The 16889-nt window shown below is 35.5% G+C and overlaps 1 protein-coding gene across 2 annotated transcripts in view; it reads left to right on the top strand.

Moving 5' to 3' along the window:
- Nucleotides 1-233: 233 nt before the first annotated feature.
- Nucleotides 234-16889, top strand: part of NBL1 (NBL1, DAN family BMP antagonist) — a 56892-nt gene continuing 40236 nt past the window's right edge. For both annotated transcript variants that reach the window (XM_077260302.1, XM_077260301.1), the window contains exon 1: nucleotides 234-396. The gene's annotated coding sequence lies outside the window, so the exon portion shown is untranslated. The remainder of the gene's footprint in view (nucleotides 397-16889) is intronic.

Genomic DNA, 16889 nt, shown 5'->3' with positions numbered 1-16889 from the left:
CCCCAGTGTCAGCCAGTACCTGCACCCCATCCCCCCAGTGTCAGCCGGTACCTGCACCCCATCCCCCCAGTGTCAGCCAGTACCTGCACCGCCATCTCCCCAGTGTCAGCCAGTACCTGCACCCTGGCATAGATGCTGGGACTGTGGTGGTCCCAAGGACTGGGCGCACAGCTGCTGTCCCCCCTCTCCCCAGCAGAGGAGGATTTGGGATGTCTTTTCCCTATGAGGAGAGGCGGGTTCAGTGCTGACTTGTGTTGTGCAGAGGACACAGCTCTCTCCTCTCTGCTCGCTCTCTAATTACTGGGGTCCTCGATTTCTGCAGCCTGATACACCAGCCCTGGATGGATTGCAAGCCTTAGGGGGCACTGTATGGAATTCCCTCTGACTCTCCTCCTGGTAAGTCTCTGTAGTTGTGGGCAGCGCTGGGTTAATGGGGTCTTCTGCAGCCTCTTTGTACACATTAGAGGTTAAGCTCTTGGTGCAAGCAGCTATTGTTCTCCAGATCCTGGGGTGCGTAAAGTAGCGTTAACCCTCCAATGACTAGTATGGGGGTCTGACACAATTGTTTGGAGCAACTTTTTGGAATACACTACGGACTTATCTTCAGTCATTAGATCTGTCCCGATAAATTCGGCCTGGCCCTTTAAAAAGAACGTTTGGGACAAGATTTCTTAGGAATTTACTGTCGCCGTTATCGTCCAAACCGAAAATGTTCCCAAAAATTCAGGTACTGTGGTGACCGCACCGAGCGCCCCCGATAGAAATCCATATCTGATCTAAAGCCGCGTCCTCCCTTCACCTGCCGCCCCCGTGTGACCTGAAATCCTGTATATAGCGAGATCTGCCCCCACAATATATACAGCGATCAATGATCCCACCCAGTAATAACATCAGAATTATCTGCGAAACATCAAATTGTTACTATTCCCCCCAAATATCGCTCTGATGCTCCATTCTATCTGACCCCTATCTACCGAAAGTGCTGGCCAGCCCCCCCACTGAAGTATAAAAATCCCCCCCAATCCTCCAAATACTAGAAGGGTCTCCTTTCTTCCTAAGAAGCTTTGTACGACCCCCGGACGTAAAAATATAAGCCCCCCGAAATACACGATCTGTTTCCCGAGTATTCCCGGCCATAAACGAGCCCCCATACAGTGCGGCCCCCGTGGACAGGCGCTCGTTCTTCCGCGTCCAGATATTTGTCCATTCTCATTTTTTTTTTTACATTTTGATGGATTTTGCAGAAACATTTTTTTTTTTTAAATCTTTTTTTATTTTGGGGGGGATTTAAAATACTGATAATAAAAAACAGATGAGGCCGCTGATCACCGCAGTCGTATACAGAGAGGTCGCCGTCCACGTGCAGCAGATGCCGGGACCGATGTAGCAGAGCTGACTGTGTCACAAGCTGTTGAGCAGGGGTCCCTTTATGTCTTATCCCTATCAGGGTCCTGAATTATCCCACCCCTCTCATGGATGACGCCGGTCACTTGGATGTATCGTCGGACAGTGGATTCCCCTCCAGGACGGATCCCTAACGCTCCGCGTCCCTGCCATTTCTTTATTTACAGATTACTTTCCGTCAATGTTACTTTTTGGATAAATTTATCTCTCCATTATCTCAGTATTTCCTCTTTGTATCCTTCAGACTTGTGCAAAAAAACCTATTTTCTAATTGTATCTAAGTGGGTGACCAAGGCATACTCCCCGGGTCCAGGGCTCCGGGGCATCACCGACCAGCCTCGCTGTTGGACCAGGGCAGGAAACTTCTTTTACCCCTGAAAATAACTGTAAAATTTGGGCAACCGCCCAAATAAGGTGACTGCCTGCACCCTAGTACAACTGCTCATGTAGCAATTCCCATAGACCACATCCACAAAGGATCTTTCCAGACGGTCAAAAAACAAACTTTTTGGAAATTTCATTTTTAAGGAAGTTTTTTTTTAATCCTGAAACAGAAAGGATCCACTTCAAAATACAAGAAAAAAAAAAAGTGTGAACAAGACCTTGCAGAGTTTTGGATTATTATTATTAGAATATGACCCAATCATAAGTGACAAGAACATTGTTCTTTTTCTTTCTTTTTTTTTACACCGGGAATTTTTCAAAAATCTCATGGAAAATTAAAGTGTTGGGAAAAAAACGGAGGAACAGAAAATATTTCTCATAAAATAGTAGAAATTAAAAAACTTCTAGGCCTTTTACAGAAGTGTTTTGGAGCCGATCTGGTCTATAGCAGAGGTGTCAAACTGCATTCCTCGAGGGCCGCCAACAGGTCATGTTTTCAGGATTTCCTTGTATTGCACAGGTGATAATTTAATCACCTGCACAGAATGATTCCAGCACCTTGTGGAATGCTAAGGAAATCCTGAAAACATGACCTGTTGGCGGACCTCGAGGAATGCAGTTTGATACCTCTGGTCTATAGGATCGATCTCTGAGTCAGGATCTGGGCAAAGTCTTTACGTTTGGCCAAAGTTCTTATAATCAGCGCAACTAAAAGTCTGGTGTGCGCAGTGTCCGCAGAGTCCCTGCTCTGGACGCAGGACCATATACTCCGTGGTGGCCGGGTCTTCTGTATAGGGCAGATACGGTCTCAGAGCGATAAATGATACCTGCATCTGCTGCAATTATCCCACCACGTTACGTGGCCCCTTGTATCCTGGTCCTGACACGTCCGTCATCCAAACTGTGTGCTGACGGCAACAACTACTCGCCTTACTGACAGTTACGCCATGAAAAAACTCAGACTTACTGAAAATATTGTGAAACCATCTCTCCAGCCGACGCTCACAATGAAGATGGCTAAGACCCCGTCGAAGACTTCTCACTATACTTTATATGACTCATCTATAGAATATCCAACAATGGACAACTTCTACCTCCAGCTTCATCTCATCATAATACCGATAACATACGCCACGTCGTTACAACAATGTATCGTAGTTACAGCAAAGTCTCCCCATGATTAATATTGTATCACCCATAATATAACTACTATAATACTGCCCCTATGTACAAGAATATAACTACTATAATACTGCCCCTATATACAAGAATATAACTACTATAATACTGCTCCTATGAACAAGAATATAACTACTATAATACTGCCCCTTATGTACAAAAATATAACTACTATAATACTGCCCCTATGTAGAAGAATATAACTACTATAATACTGCTCCTATGTACAAGAATATAACTACTATAATACTGCCCCTATATACAAGAATATAACTACTATAATACTGCTCCTGTGAACAAGAATATATCTACTATAATACTGCTCCTATGTACAAGAATATAACTACTATAATACTGCCCCTTATGTACAAGAATATAACTACTATAATACTGCCCCTATGTACAAGAATATAACTACTATAATACTGCCCCTATGTAGAAGAATATAACTACTATAATACTGCTCCTATTTACAAGAATATAACTACTATAATACTGCCCCTATGTACAAGAATATAGCTACTATCATACTGCCCCATGTACAAGAATATAACTACTATAATACTGCCCCTATATACAAGAATATAACTACTATAATACTGCCCCTTATGTACAAGAATACAACTACTATAATACTGCCCCTATGTACAATAATATAACTACTATAATACTGCTATGAACAAGAATATATCTACTATAATACTGCTCCTACATACAAGAATATAACTACTATAATACTGCTCCTATGTACAAGAATATAAATACTATAATACTACCCCTATGTACAAGAATATAACTACTATCATACTGCCCAATGTACAAGAATATAACTACTATAATACTGCTCCCTATATGTAAGAATACACTACCATAATACTGCCCCTATGTACAAGAATATAACTCCTATAATACTGCTCCTACGTACAAGAATATAACTACTATAATACTGCTCCCTATATACAAGAATATAACTACAATAATACTGCGCCTATTTACAAGAATATAACTACTATAATACTGCCCCTATGTACAAGAATATAACTATTATACAGTAATGCTGTCCCCTATGTACAAGAATATAACTACTATAATACTGCCCCTATGTACAAGAATATAACTACTATAATAATGCTATGTAAAAGAATATAAATGCTGTAATACTGCCCCTATGTACAAGAATATCACTACTATAATACTGCTCCTATGTACAAGAATAAAACTACTATAATACTGCTCCCATGTACAAGAATATAACTACTATAATACTGCTCTTAAGTACAAGAGTATAACTACTATAATACTGCCCCCTATGTACAAGAACAAAAGCTACTATATTCCGGCTCCTATGTACAAGAATATAACTACTATAATACTGCCCCCTATGTACAAGAATGTAACTACTACAATACTGCCCCTATGTTCAAGACTATAACTACTATAATACTGCTCCTATGTACAAGAATATAACTGCTATAATACTGCCCCTATGTACAAGAATATAACTACTATAATGCTGCTCCTATGTACAAGAATATAACTGCTATAATACTGCCCCTATGTACAAGAATATAACTACTATAATACTGCTCCTATGTACAAGAATATAAATACTATAATACTACCCCTATGTACAAGAATATACTGTAACTACTATCATACTGCCCAATGTACAAGAATATAACTACTATAATACTGCTCCCTATATGTAAGAATACACTACTATAATACTGCCCCTATGTACAAGAATATAACTCCTATAATACTGCTCCTACGTACAAGAATATAACTACTACCATACTGCTCCTATGTACAAGAATATAACTACTATAATACTGCTCCCTATATACAAGAATATAACTACAATAATACTGCTCCTATTTACAAGAATATAACTACTATAATACTGCCCCTATGTACAAGAATATAACTACTATAATAATGCTATGTAAAAGAATATAAATGCTGTAATACTGCCCCTATGTACAAGAATATAACTACTATAATACTGCTCCTATGTACAAGAATAAAACTACTATAATACTGCTCCCATGTACAAGAATATAACTACTATAATACTGCTCTTAAGTACAAGAGTATAACTACTATAATAATGCCCCCTATGTACAAGAACAAAAACTACTATATTCCGGCTCCTATGTACAAGAATATAACTACTATAATACTGCTCCTATGTACAAGAATATAACTACTATAATACTGCTCCTATGTACAAGAATATAACTGCTATAATACTGCCCCTATGTACAAGAATATAACTACTACAATACTGCCCCTATGTTCAAGACTATAACTACTATAATACTGCTCCTATGTACAAGAATATAACTACTATAATACTGCTCCTATGTACAAGAATATAACTGCTATAATACTGCCCCTATGTACAAGAATATAACTACTATAATGCTGCTCCTATGTACAAGAATTTAACTGCTATAATACTGCCCCTATGTACAAGAATATAACTACTATAATACTGCTCCTATGTACAAGAATATAAATACTATAATACTACCCCTATGTACAAGAATATAACTACTATCATACTGCCCAATTTACAAGAATATAACTACTATAATACTGCTCCCTATATGTAAGAATACACTACTATAATACTGCCCCTATGTACAAGAATATAACTCCTATAATACTGCTCCTATGTATAAAGAATATAACTTCTATAATACTGCTCCTACATACAAGAATATAACTACTATAATACTGCTCCTATGTACAAGAATATAAATACTATAATACTACCCCTATGTACAAGAATATAACTACTATCATACTGCCCAATGTACAAGAATATAAATACTATAATACTGCTCCCTATATGTAAGAATACACTACTATAATACTGCCCCTATGTACAAGAATATAACTCCTATAATACTGCTCCTACGTACAAGAATATAACTACTATAATACTGCTCCCTATATACAAGAATATAACTACAATAATACTGCTCCTATTTACAAGAATATAACTACTATACTACTGCCCCTATGTACAAGAATATAACTATTATACAGTAATGCTGCCCCCTATGTACAAGAATATAACTACTGTAATACTGCCCCTATGTACAAGAATATAACTACTATAATAATGCTATGTAAAAGAATATAAATGCTGTAATACTGCCCCTATGTACAAGAATATCACTACTATAATACTGCTCCTATGTACAAGAATAAAACTACTATAAAACTGCTCCCATGTACAAGAATATAACTACTATAATACTGCTCTTAAGTACAAGAGTATAACTACTATAATACTGCCCCCTATGTACAAGAACAAAAGCTACTATATTCCGGCTCCTATGTACAAGAATATAACTACTATAATACTGCCCCCTATGTACAAGAATATAACTACTACAATACTGCCCCTATGTTCAAGACTATAACTACTATAATACTGCTCCTATGTACAAGAATATAACTACTATAATACTGCTCCTATGTACAAGAATATAACTGCTATAATACTGCCCCCTATGTACAAGAATACAACTACTATAATGCTGCTCCTATGTACAAGAATATAACTGCTATAATACTGCCCCTATGTACAAGAATATAACTACTATAATACTGCTCCTATGTACAAGAATATAAATACTATAATACTACCCCTATGTACAAGAATATACTGTAACTACTATCATACTGCCCAATGTACAAGAATATAACTACTATAATACTCCCTATATGTAAGAATACACTACTATAATACTGCCCCTATGTACAAGAATATAACTCCTATAATACTGCTCCTACGTACAAGAATATAACTACTACCATACTGCTCCTATGTACAAGAATATAACTACTATAATACTGCTCCCTATATACAAGAATATAACTACAATAATACTGCTCCTATTTACAAGAATATAACTACTATAATACTGCCCCTATGTACAAGAATATAACTACTATAATAATGCTATGTAAAAGAATATAAATGCTGTAATAATGCCCCTATGTACAAGAATATAACTACTATAATACTGCTCCTATGTACAAGAATAAAACTACTATAATACTGCTCCCATGTACAAGAATATAACTACTATAATACTGCTCTTAAGTACAAGAGTATAACTACTATAATACTGCCCCCTATGTAAAAGAACAAAAACTACTATATTCCGGCTCCTATGTACAAGAATATAACTACTATAATACTGCTCCTATGTACAAGAATATAACTACTATAATACTGCTCCTATGTACAAGAATATAACTGCTATAATACTGCCCCTATGTACAAGAATATAACTACTACAATACTGCCCCTATGTTCAAGACTATAACTACTATAATACTGCTCCTATGTACAAGAATATAACTGCTATAATACTGCCCCTATGTACAAGAATATAACTACTATAATGCTGCTCCTATGTACAAGAATTTAACTGCTATAATACTGCCCCTATGTACAAGAATATAACTATAATACTGCTCCTATGTACAAGAATATAAATACTATAATACTACCCCTATGTACAAGAATATAACTACTATCATACTGCCCAATTTACAAGAATATAACTACTATAATACTGCTCCCTATATGTAAGAATACACTACTATAATACTGCCCCTATGTACAAGAATATAACTCCTATAATACTGCTCCTACGTACAAGAATATAACTACTATCATACTGCTCCTATGTACAAGAATATAACTACTATAATACTGCTCCCTATATACAAGAATATAACTACAATAATACTGCTCCTATTTACAAGAATATAACTATTATAATACTGCCCCTATGTCCAAGAATCTAACTACTATAATACTGCCCCTATGTACAAGAATGTGACTACTATAATACTGCCTCTATGTACAAGAATATGACTACTATAATACTGCCCCTATGTACAAGAATATAACTACTATAATACTGCTCCTATGTACAGGTATATAACTACTATAATACTGCCTCTATGTACAAGAATATAACTACTACAATACTGCTCCTATGTACAAGAATATAACTACTATAATACTGCTCCTATGTACAAGAATATAACTACTATAATACTGCCCCTATGTACAAGAATATAACTACTATATTAGTGCTCCTATGTACAAGAATATAACTACTATAATACTGCCCCTATGTACAAGAATATAACTACTATAATACTGCCCCCTATGTACAAGAATATAACTACTATAATACTGCTCCTACGTACAAGAATATAACTACTATAATACTTCTCCTATGTACAAGAATATATCTACTATAATACTGCCCATATTTACAAGAATATAACTACTATATTAGTGCTCCTATGTACAAGAATATAACTACTATAATACTGCCCCAATGTAAAGGAATATAACTACAATAATACTGCCCCCTATGTACAAGAATACAACTACTATAATACTGCTCCTACGTTCAAGAATATAACTACTATAATACTGCTCCTATGTACAAGAATATAACTACTACAATACTGCCCCTTATGTACAAGAATATAACTACTATAATACTGCTCCTATGTACAAGAATATAACTACTATAATACTGATTATACTGCCCCTATATACAAGAATATAACTACTGTAATACAGCTCCTATGTACAAGAATATAACTACAATAATACTGCTCCTATGTACAAGATATATCTACTATAATACTGCAATTATGTACAAGAATATAACTACTATATTAGTGCTCCTATTTACAAGAATATAACTACTATAATACTGCCCCTATGTACAAGAATATAACTACTATAATACTGCCCCCTATGTACAAGAATATAACTACTATAATACTTCTCCTATGTACAAGAATATATCTACTATAATACTGCCCATATGCACAAGAATATAACTACTATATTAGTGCTCCTATGAGCAAGAATATAACTACTATAATACTGCCCCTATGTAAAGGAATATAACTACAATAATACTGCCCCATATGTACAAGAATACAACTACTGTAATACTGCTCCTACGTACAAGAATATAACTACTATAATACTGCTCCTATGTACAAGAATATAACTACTATAATACTACCCCTAAGGTGTACAAGAATATAACTACTATAATACTGCTCCTAAGTACAGGAATATAACTACTATAATACGGCCTCTATGTACAAGAATATAACTACTACAATACTACTCCTATGTACAAAAATATAACTACTATAATACTGCTCCTATGTACAAGAATATAACTACTATAATACTGATAATACTGCCCCTATATACAAGAATATAACTACTGTAATACAGCTCCTATGTACAAGAATATAACTACTATAATACTGCTCCTATGTACAAGATATATCTACTATAATACTGCAATTATGTACAAGAATATAACTACTATATTAGTGCTCCTATGTACAAGAATATAACTACTATAATACTGCCCCTATGTACAAGAATATAACTACTATAATACTTCTCCTATGTACAAGAATATATCTACTATAATACTGCCCATATGTATAAGAATATAACTACTATATTAGTGCTCCTATGAACAAGAATATAACTACTATAATACTGCCCCTATGTAAAGGAATATAACTACAATAATACTGCCCCCTATGTGCAAGAATACAACTACTGTAATGCTGCTCCTACGTACAAGAAAATAACTACTATAATACTGCCCCTATGTACAAGAATATAACTACTATAATACTGCTCCTATGTACAAGAATATAACTACTATAATACTGCCCCCTATGTAAAAGAATATAACTACTATAATACTGGCCTCTATGTACAAGAATATAACTACTATAATACTGCCCCTATGTACAAGAATATAACTACTTTAATACTGCCCGTATGTACAAGAAAATAACTTCTATAATACTGCCCCTATGTACAAGAATATAACTACTATAATACTGCCCCTATATACAAGAATATAACTACTATAATACTGCCCCCTAACTACAAGAATATAACTACTATAATACGGTCCCTTATGTACAAGAATACAACTACTATAATACTGCCCCTATGTACAAGAATATAACTACTATAATACAGCTCCCTATGTACAAGAATATAACTGCTATAATACTGCGCCTATGTATAAGAATATAGCTAGTATAATACTGCCCCTATATACAAGAATATAACTACTGTAATACTGCACCTATGTACAAGAATATAACTACTATAATACTGCCCCCTATGTAAAAGAATATAACTACTATAATACTGCCCCCTATGTAAAAGAATATAACTAATATAATACTGCTCCCTATGTACAAGAATATAACTGCTATAATACTGCTCCCTATGTACAAGAATATAACTATTATAATACCGCTCCTATATACAAGAATATAACTACTATAATACGGCTCCTATGTACAAGAATATAACTACTATAATACTGCCCCTTATGTGCAAGAATATAACTACTATAATACTGCTCCTATTTACAAAAATATAACTACTATAATACTGCTCCTATGAACAAGAATATATCTACTATAATACTGCTCCTATGTACAAGAATATAACTACTATAATACTGCCCCCTATGTACAAGAATATAACTACTATAATACTGCCCCTTATGTACAAGAATATAACTACTATAATACTGCCCCTATGTACAAGAGTATAGCTACTATAATACTGCTCTTATGTACAAGAATATAACTACTATAATACTGCCCCTATGTAGAAGAATATAACTACTATAATACTGCCCCTATACACAAGAATATAACTACTATAATACTGCCCCTATGTACAAGAATATAACTACTATAATACTGCTCCTATGTACAAGAATATAACTACTATAATACTGCCCCTATATACAAGAATATAACTACTATAATACTGCCCCCTATCTATAAGAATATAACTACTATAATACTGCCCTCTATGTACAAGAATATAACTACTATAATACTGCCCCTATATACAATAATATAACTACTATAATACTGCTATGAACAAGAATATATCTACTACAATACTGCCCCTATATACAAGAATATAACTACTATAATACTGCCCCCTATCTATAAGAATATAACTACTATAATACTGCCCCTTATGTACAAGAATAAAACTACTATAATACTGCCCCTACGTACAATAATATAACTACTATAATACTGCTATGAACAAGAATATATCTACTACAATACTGCTCCTATGTACAAGAACATAACTACTATAATACTGCCCCTATGTACAAGAATATAACTACTATAATACTGCCCCTATGTACAAGAATATAACTACTATCATACTGCCCCATGTACAAGAATATAACTACAATACTGCTCCTATGTATAAAGAATATAACTTCTATAATACTGCTCCTACATACAAGAATATAACTACTATAATACTGCTCCTATGTATAAAGAATATAACTTCTATAATACTGCTCCTACATACAAGAATATAACTACTATAATACTGCTCCTATGTACAAGAATATAAATACTATAATACTACCCCTATGTACAAGAATATAACTACTATCATACTGCCCAATGTACAAGAATATAACTACTATAATACTCCCTATATGTAAGAATACACTACTATAATACTGCCCCTATGTACAAGAATATAACTCCTATAATACTGCTCCTACGTACAAGAATATAACTACTATCATACTGCTCCTATGTACAAGAATATAACTACTATAATACTGCTCCCTATAAACAAGAATATAACTACAATAATACTGCTCCTATTTACAAGAATATAACTACTATAATACTGCCCCTATGTACAAGAATATAACTATTATACAGTAATACTGCCCCCATGTACAAGAATATAACTACTATAATACTGCCCCTATGTACAAGAATATAATTACTATAATACTGCTCCTATGTACAAGAATAAAACTACTATAATACTGCTCCCATGTACAAGAATATAACTACTATAATACTGCTCTTAAGTACAAGAGTATAACTACTTTACCCCTTCCCGACATCGGACGTACTATACCGTCCGATGTCGGGTCCCCTGCATTGATGTGCTCCGGCGGTGAGCGCACATCAAAGTCGCGACATGTCAGCTGTTTTTTACAGGTGACATGTGCGCGCAATAGCGGCGGGCGAAATCGCGATCACCCGCCGCTATTAACTAGTTAAATGCCGCTGTCAAACGCAGACAGCGGCATTTAACTACCGCATCCGGCCGGGCGGCCGGAAATGAGCGCATCGCCGACCCCCGTCACATGATCGGGGGTCGGCGATGCTTGTATATTGTAGCCATAGAGGTCCTTGAGACCTCTATGGTTACTGATCGCCGGTGGCTGTGAGCGCCCCCCTGTGGTCGGCGCTCACAGCACACCTGCAATTCTGCTATATAGCAGCGATCTGATGATCGCTGTTATGTAGCAGAGCCGATCGGGCTGTGCCTGCTTCTAGCCTCCCATGGAGGCTATAGAAGCATGGCAAAAGTTTAAAAAAAAAGTAAAAAAAAATGTGAAAAAAATAAAAAAAATATAAAAGTTTAAATCACCCCCCTTTCGCCCCAATCAAAATAAATCAATAAAAAAAATATCAAATCTACACATATTTGGTATAGCCGCGTTCAGAATCGCCCGATCTATCAATAAAAAAAAGCATTAACCTGATCGCAAAATGGCATAACGAGAAAAAAAATCGAAACGCCAGAATTACGTTTTTTTGGTCGCAGCGACATTGCATTAAAATGCAATAACGGGCGATCAAAAGAACGTATCTGCACCGAAATGCCATTATTAAAAACGCCAGCTCGGCACGCAAAAAATAAGCCCTCACCCGACCCCAGATCACGAAAAATGGAGACGCTACGGGTATCGGAATATGGCGCAATTTTATTTATTTATTTTTTTTTGCAAAGTTTGGAATTTTTTTCCCCACTTAGGTGAAAAATAACCTAGACATGTTTGGTGTCTATGAACTCGTACTGACCTGGAGAATCATAATGGCTGGTCAGTTTTATCATTTAGTGAACCTAGCAAAAAAAACAAACAAAAAACAAGTGTGGGATTGCACTTTTTTTGCAATTTCACCGCACTTGGAATTTTTTTCCCGTTTTCTAGTACACGCCATGGTAAAACCAATGGTGTCATTCAAAAGTACAACTCGTCCCGCAAAAAATAAGCCCTCACATGGCCAAATTGACGGAAAAATAAAAAAGTTATGGCTCTGGGAAGGAGGGGAGTGAAAAACGAAAACGGAAAAACGAAAAATCCCACGGTCATGAAGGGGTTAATACTGTCCCCTATGTACAAGAACAAAAACTACTATATTCCGGCTCCTATGTACAAGAATATAACTACTATAATACTGCCCCCTATGTACAAGAATATAACTACTACAATACTGCCCCTATGTTCAAGACTATAACTACTATAATACTGCTCCTATGTACAAGAATATAACTACTATAATACTGCTCCTATGTACAAGAATATAACTGCTATAATACTGCCCCTATGTACAAGAATATAACTACTATAATGCTGCTCCTATGTACAAGAATATAACTGCTATAATACTGCCCCTATGTACAAGAATATAACTACTATAATACTGCTCCTATATACAAGAATATAACTACTATAAAACTGCCCCAATGTACAAGAATATAACTACTATAATACTGCTCCTATGTACAAGAATAAAACTACTATAATACTTCCCCTATGTACAAAAATATAACTACTTTAATACTGCCCCTATATACAAGAATATAACTACTTAACTACTATAATGCTGCTCCTATGTACAAGAATATAACTACTACAATACTGCCCCTATGTTCAAGACTATAACTACTATAATACTGCTCCTCTGTACAAGAATATAACTACTATAATACTGCTCCTATGTACAAGAATATAACTACTATAATACTGCCCCAATGTCCAAGAATATAACTACTATAATACTGCCCCTATGTACAAGAATATAACTGCTATAATACTGTCCCTTATGTACAAGAATATAACTACAATACCGCTCCTATGTACAAGAATATAACTACTATAATACTGCCCCTATGTACAAGAATATAGCTACTATAATACTGCCCGCCTGTGTACAAGAATATAGCTACTATAATACTGCCCCTATGTACAAGAATATGACTACTATAATACTGCCTCTATGTACAAGAATATAACTACTACAATACTGCTCCTATGTACAAGAATATAACTACTATAATACTGCTCCTATGTACAAGAATATAACTACTATAATACTGATAATACTGCCCCTATGTACAAGAATATAACTACTATATTAGTGCTCTTATGTACAAGAATATAACTACTATAATACTGCCCCAATGTCCAAGAATATAACTACTATAATACTGCCCCTATGTACAAGAATATAACTGCTATAATACTGTCCCTTATGTACAAGAATATAACTACAATACCGCTCCTATGTACAAGAATATAACTACTATAATACTGCTCCTACTACAAGAATATAACTACTATAATACTTCTCCTATGTACAAGAATATATCTACTATTATACTGCCCATAATTACAAGAATATAACTACTATATTAGTGCTCCTATGTACAAGAATATAACTACTATAATACTGCCCCCTATGTACAAGAATATAACTACTATAATACTGCTCCTACGTACAAGAATATAACTACTATAATACTGCTCCTATGTACAAGAATATAACTACTACACTACTGCCCCTATGTACAAGAATATAACTACTATAATACTGCCGTTATTTATAAGAATATAACTACTATAATACTGCTCCTATGTACAAGAATATAACTACTATAATACTGCCCCTAAGGTGTACAAGAATATAACTACTATAATACTGCTCCTATGTACAGGAATATAACTACTATAATACTGCCTCTATGTACAAGAATTTAACTACTACAATACTACTCCTATGTACAAAAATATAACTACTATAATACTGCTCCTATGTACAAGAATATAACTACTATAATACTGCTCCTATGTGCAAGACTATAACTACTATAATACTGCCACCTATGTACAAGAATATAACTACTATAATACTGCTCATATGTACAAGAATATAACTACTATAATACTGCCCCTATGTACAAGAATATAACTACTATAATACTGCCCCCTATGTACAAGAATATAACTACTGTAATACAGCTCCTATGTACAAGAATATAACTACTATAATACTGCTCCTATGTACAAGATATATCTACTATAATACTGCCCATATGTACAAGAATATAACTACTATATTAGTGCTCCTATGAACAAGAATATAACTACTATAATATTGCCCCTATGTAAAGGAGTATAACTAAGAAATAATATCTCTATTTTAATGGAGTTCCTCTTTCCTGCACTTAGTGAGGCTCGGTGGTTAGGATGAAATAGGGCCTGTAGGGACAGCCTCCGTGGAGTGGGGGCGCCAATTTCTCGTTTCTAGTAGGGTGCCAACCCCCACAGGATAGGTAGGATCTTCATTTAGGGCTTGTTTAGGGAAAACCTAATTCATATTTTGGCCCATATCCCACTGATCTCTGATGTCACCACCATCATTGTTGCTCCGCATGTCATCAACTGTATGAAGAAGTCGATATCTATGGCCTCAGTTTGTTTTTGGTTTTCCTTTGTTGTTTTTTCTGATTTTTTCCATTTTGTTCCTTTTTTATGGAGGAAGTGTCATCTAAGCATGCTCTGTATGAGCTGAGTATTCACATTTTTGAATGCAAGATGGATTTATAATTAGTGCATATGCACCGCATCATTTATAGCCTATATAGGTATTTTGATGCCCTTGTTGGAAAGCTGCCAATGTCCCATTTTTTCATTTATATCCTCCTTCCATTAATGGAGGTAGTAGGATTTTTTGGTAAATGTCCCCCCCAAAAAAGAGGTTTGAAACATTTCACCATGTTACTCTGGGGGTTTAAGTATTATATTGGTTTTCAGAGCCTGGTTAGGCTCATTATGATATCAGGCATTAATCATTTACGTGTACACGCCTCCGGGGCATAGTCTTTTACCCCGGATACCTCCGATAATATGGCCGTGCGTGTCAGAATGCGTTTCACGCAATCCTTTGGAGGTGTGACCAGGATTGGTCATGTGACGCCCTGCATACCCGGAAACCGCGCTTGAAAGCGGAAGAGAAGCATAGGAGGCGTACATCTACAAGACGGCGCCTTATATAAAATGAAGTACCCGCGCGCGGTGAGTCAGGTCCTCCTGTGTGACGTGCTATGACTGGCACACACACATACATTTTTTATACTGGGCATCTCCCCTGATGATAGAGCCCAAGGAAACGCGTCGGGAGATTGAATACCAAGGAGGCTTCCCATAGGGTCCGTTTACTTTGGAGAGAAAAGGGGTAGTAAGTAGGATTTGTGGAAAATCCTCCCCCGGTCTGTATGTATCGGACGCATGGGATGACGCTGTTAAGGAAGGTCCCTGGAGCCTGGTGAGACCGTTCCTTTTTATACCCCTGAATGCTATAAACATGCTGGTTTTTGCGCACATATGGTAGGCTGGGCACTAACAAATTGTGTAGCATTGTGATAGGGTATTGCTATTTATGGTGTAGTAAAGATAAACCTGACACCATGCTATAAGGATTACAGCGCTAGACAGGAGCGTCTGGCTTTATATGTGGTATTGTGTGTGGTTTTTGTTTGTGTCTATGTTCCTGGTGTTGTTTGGGACTATAGTCCTTTTTAAAATATTTATTAAAAGTTAAATTTTATTTAACACTACTACCTTGCTGCTAATTATTAAAGGAGTATAACTACTATAATACTGCTCCTATGTACAAGAATATAACTACTGTAATACTGCTCCTACGTACAAGAATATAACTACTATAAT

The sequence above is a fragment of the Ranitomeya variabilis genome, chromosome 4 (genome assembly GCF_051348905.1).
Source record: "Ranitomeya variabilis isolate aRanVar5 chromosome 4, aRanVar5.hap1, whole genome shotgun sequence".
In the NCBI taxonomy this organism is placed as follows: Eukaryota; Metazoa; Chordata; class Amphibia; order Anura; family Dendrobatidae; genus Ranitomeya; species Ranitomeya variabilis.
The sequence above is the reverse complement of the archived record's forward strand: the minus strand, read 5'-3'. Positions and strand labels throughout refer to the sequence as shown.